General features: G+C 43.1%; 1 non-coding gene across 1 annotated transcript; it reads left to right on the forward strand.

Annotated features, from left to right (window-relative positions):
• The first annotated feature begins 706 nt into the window (after positions 1 to 706).
• On the forward strand, positions 707 to 813 carry LOC125425629. Its single transcript, XR_007243401.1, has one exon. It is a non-coding gene; the product is annotated as a U6 spliceosomal RNA (small nuclear RNA).
• Positions 814 to 5,165: the final 4,352 nt, after the last annotated feature.

The following is a 5,165-nucleotide window of genomic DNA, read 5'->3' on the forward strand; positions in this document are numbered from 1 at the left end:
ACAGGTTCCGCTAAGAATTGTGGCAAGATTCTTTGCTGATAGTCAATTGTATTTGGTTTAATATGGATACTATACTATGCAAAAAATTCATCAGAGGCAATAGTTATTTTATGCCTATTAAGTGACTATCCTTGGGGTTTTATATCACAAGTTGTCTGACTTAGCACAAATGAGATGTAGTTTTGCGGAAATGTGTAGTCTCATACAAGTAGTAAGGGTTTCTCAGATTTTCTCCTTGGTCATGATTGCTTATAACAGGGGTAGGGAACCTGCGGCTCTCCAGATGTTCAGGAACTACAATTCCCATCAGCCCCTACCAGCATGGCCAATTGGCCATGCTGGTAGGGGCTGATGGGAATTGTAGTTCCTGAACATCTGGAGAGCCGCAGGTTCCCTACCCCTGGCTTATAATAATAATTAAGGACTGACAATACTGAATAAAGATGGTTCCGCCCTTTCCCACTCCCAGGTACCAGGTATTGTGGCCAGGGTTTTTATTTTAAGGATAAATTTGTCTTCCCCGTATTTTCTCCACAGTTCTCTGATTTCTTGCTGCCAAGTGTTGTTTATGTGCTTGCAGTTAAGTGGTTTGGAAATAGGCTATCCTTGTTAGGGCACCTAACTTTGCCTGCAGTGTTGTAGCACTGGGAGGAGTCTTTTGCTCCCTTGCACATTCCACAGCTGACCGTAAGGCTCCTAACCATCAGTGCTCACTTTGGCAGCACATATACTAATATTGGAACAATACAGAGAAAATTAGCATGGCCACAGCACAAGGATGTCACGCAAATTCCTTAAGAACATAAGAACATAAGAACTAGCCTGCTGGATCAGACCAGAGTCCATCTAGTCCAGCATTCTGCTACTCGCAATGGCCCACCAGGTGCCTTTGGGAGCTCACATGCAGGATGTGAAAGCAATGGCCTTCTGCTGCTGCTGCTCCTGAGCACCTGGTCTGCTAAGGCATTTGCAATCTGAGATCAAGGAGGATCAAGATTGGTAGCCATAGATCGACTTCTCCTCCATAAATCTGTCCAAGCCCTTTTTAAAGCTATCCAGGTTAGTGGCCATCACCACCTCCTGTGGCAGCATATTCCAAACGCCAATCATACGTTGTGTGAAGAAGTGTTTCCTTTTATTAGTCCTAATTCTTCCCCCCAGCATTTTCAATGAATGCCCCCTGGTTCTAGTATTGTGAGAAAGAGAGAAAAATTTCTCTTTGTCAACATTTTCTACCCCATGCATAATTTTATTTACTTCAATCATATCCCCCCTCAGACGTCTCCTCTCCAAACTCAAGAGTCCCAAACGCTGCAGCCTCTCCTCATAAGGAAGGTGCTCCAATCCTTCAATCATCCTCGTTGCCCTTCTCTGCACTTTTTCTATCTCTTCGATATCCTTTTTGAGATGTGGCGACCAGAACTGGACACAGGACTCCAAGTGCAGTCGCACCACGGCTTTATATAAGGGCATGACAATCCTTGAAGTTTTATTATCAACTCCTTTCCTAATTATGCCCAGCACAGAGTTTGCCTTTTTCACAGCTGCCATGCATTGAGTTGACATTCCCATGTAACTATCAACTAAGATGCCCAAATCCCTTTCCTGGTCTGCAACTGATAGCACTGACCCCTGTAGCATCCTTAAGCATTTTATATTTAAGCCGCTGGTGCTGAGGCATACACCCTCCCTCCCCTTCAGGGTACACTTTGAGCATTCTTCAGGACATGTTCCTGGTGTGGTTTGCAGTCTACATCCAGAATGATCTGTTCCAGGGCCGTCTGTTGCCTTTAAATGTGACAACCAGGCAATGGTGCAGATGGTTAACAGACAATCCAACCGTTCTGCAAGGGTCATGCTCTTAGTCCGGTAGTTGGTATTGCTATGCCTGACTAATTTATGCTTCTTTTAAGGCTGTTTCACTCCAGGTATCACCAACTATATTGCAATTTATCTTGCTGCCAGATAGACCATTTTCGCTACCTAGCCCTGAGCCAACTAGCAGTCAGATGCATTTCCAGATCAGCTGCAGAACCTGGACAGCACATGACCATGGATGGTGTCCTCCAGTCTTTAGTGGTGGGTGATTTCCTTGACCTTGCTTTGCACAAAGGCCTTCTTGCAGCATCACGGGATCCCTTAAGGTCTCCGGCTTCAGTATTTAGCTACCAGGAGCTGCAGGGTTCTGCGCCGCAGACTTTGCAGGTCCATCTAGCTCCCCTTCTCTTTTTATGGAAAGCACTGGGGATCTCTGATTCAACTGATTCATTCTGGCTCCCAGGGCGGTGGTGAGCTGGTGTTGGTCCTCCCTGTGACCACAAGAGGGCCACTGGCCTGTTACCAGAAAACTGCTGCAGCCAGTATTGGCTTACCTGGATGGTCTGTGCAAGGGAAGAGCATTCTTTGTGCAACTTTCATTCACCCCTTTTAGCCTCCTTTTCAATGTAGTGAGTTGGCAGCATCGTTCAAGACATTGGAAGGTTCCCGAGCAATCGGTTCGCCGATGTTTCAATGTGCCACAACTGCCTGTCGATTTGGCTAGGCAGTTCAAAACAGATCAGCTTTGCAGATGGGCCAACACTTGCCTCCCAACACCCCTCCCCTTGGGGTTTCCCATCCCCGGTTGCTGAGACTGCTGCTGATGAACAAATAGTTTGATCATGCCTGCCTCTGTGGCAGGCATGGTTGGATGCTATAAGCCCTGGTAAAGTGGAGGATATTACAAGAGCTCATTCTAGCCCAGTCTTGGTAGCTACAAAAAGCTATGCAGGGAAGGCCCTGTTTCTCAGTCAATAACTTTAAACTAGGCCAAGTACAAGATATGCAAGGACACAGCCCAAGTAGTATGGGAGTCAGGCGGTGAGGTTATCCTGCAGGGGGAAATCTTCCATTACCAGGCAGCTTAATTTTGCCATAATGGCTTTCACCTTTCCGAGTGGGGCAGAGATGCTATATGGCATGCCTTATTGCAATGGATAAAGGCTTTGGAAATCAGAAGGCAGTCCTGCTGGGATCCACACAAATACTATGCTGATACATTACAACATCCTAGGCTTCTGGGTGAGGCTCAAATTGTAATGAAAGACCAATAACCAGCTAAAGAACTGGCCACTGTGATATTAAACAAAATTAAAGAGGAGGAGGAGGAGGAGGAGGAGGAGGAGCCAAAGCCTTTATCCATCCAATGTGTAGGGCAATGCTTTCTGTGACTGTAAGCAAATATCGCTTTGTAATCCTTAAGTATTCAACCATACATGGTTTCCCATCACTAGATTTCATTGGTAAAGTATCTCAGTATTTTACACCTGGTGCCAGCTGCATACTTACTGAATTTTTGATTACTTTTTCATACATGCTATCTTTAGTGAGTGAAATAACTGCCAAAAATTAAAATAATGGGGAAAAAACCAGAAAAGTAAGCACAAAAACAGGATCTATGTTCTAATTATTTGCAAACAAGTTGTGGAAAGATGCTACCAATTGCACTTTGCTGTTGGCTGCATAATCGCTAGAGAAACAATACTGCAACTTTTAAAATACTGGACTCTCTAAGGAAAACTAAAGCAAAGAAGAATCTATTCCTATTAAATGAATTATATCTTCTCAATTTTTGCAAATTTATCCTTACAACAATTTTTGCAAATTGAGAAACAGTAAATACAAGCTGGTGTTTAAATAAACCATTAGAGGCCATTTTTATTTGCTGTACACTTAGTACCAAAGACTCCGTAGTCATTCACAGTTGGGCCATGGAGGAAGGACTGATTAGTTCAATATTCCTATTACACTGACAAAAGTGTTATTTGCAGAATGTTTTTTGCCCATTAATTTTGTTCCGTGGCCAAAGTTCAGCTGGTTTAGCAACTCCTGCTGTGGTTGGGGGAATTTAGTAGGCATTTATGCTGACATTAAGCTGGCAATAAATGCTGCAAGAACGTTCTGATCACTGGTATGAGTTTGCTAATGAACACATTCTGTATTAGAGTTGGCAGGCTGGCTGGTCAGCTGGATACTTAGAGACAGAATAGTTGTCTCCCATAACTGGTTAGCTTGAATATCACAGGGGGCTCATAAAGGACAGCAAACTGTCAGCTAGTTCATTAAACAGTCCTCTGTGTCATCAGTATAGGACACTACATTGAACTTTTCATTGACTCTGCAATGACAACACAAAAATTCAGCCCTTTCCAGTCTTGTCTTTCATTATGCTTTCTGTAGAACCCATAAATCTTCAGGAGGATAGTATTATTCAAAGCAGGTCCATACTACTTCAGAGCCACCCAATGAACTGCAGTTCTCTACTTACTTGTTATGCCATGTCAGATGCTTGAAGACTCTCCAGGCAGACCACAGAAACTGGAACTTAAGTCCCTGCTGGTTGTTATTGAGTTTGGTGGACATCCCATGATTGAGCAGATTTCTCACACTATGTACCTACTCCATTTTCTCCATTGTAGGAAATATTTCACTAAACTGAACAGTTAACAAAAGAATGAATGCTCTAGTGCACTCAATAATTTACTTTGGCAAATATGCTTGGGGAAGAAATGACCTAAGCACTGAGCCATACTCAGATAACCTAAGCTTGACATTTACTATAAGAGTTAGCAAAGATTCCGGTATTACACAGATAACTTTGACAGGAGAATTATTTTTCAATCAAACATAAAAGCAAAAAAATAATTATAACTGTAACTCAACTATCCTATATATATTTGTGACACAGGGTACTGACAAGACCATTTCTCCTTATATGTCCCTAAAAATCTCTGTTTTCAGCAAATGACAATCTACTTGTGATTTCTGGCCTGAAAAATGACTAGACCACAGCAAGGCATTTTTGGCCCTGGCCCCAACCTGGTGGAATGTTCTGTCTAGTAAGATCTGGACCTTGCAGGATCTGATGCAGCTCCACAGGGCCTGTAAGACAGAGTCATATAGGTGACGCAGTTATGGTTTTCCACCATCTGAGCCTCCCCCTCCCCGAACCCTTTCCCCTCCTTGTATTGGGCATGTATCTGGGCTTAGATTAGGTTTTTAAAGTTGATTTGTGATGTTATTGTATTTATTGTGGAATGTTGGAAGCCACCCTGAGCCCTTGATGAGAAGGGCAGCATTTAAAACTAATAAATAATAATAAATAACAATGATACAGATTCTTCAGA

The sequence above is a fragment of the Sphaerodactylus townsendi genome, linkage group LG01 (genome assembly GCF_021028975.2).
Source record: "Sphaerodactylus townsendi isolate TG3544 linkage group LG01, MPM_Stown_v2.3, whole genome shotgun sequence".
NCBI classification, from domain to species: domain Eukaryota; kingdom Metazoa; phylum Chordata; class Lepidosauria; order Squamata; family Sphaerodactylidae; genus Sphaerodactylus; species Sphaerodactylus townsendi.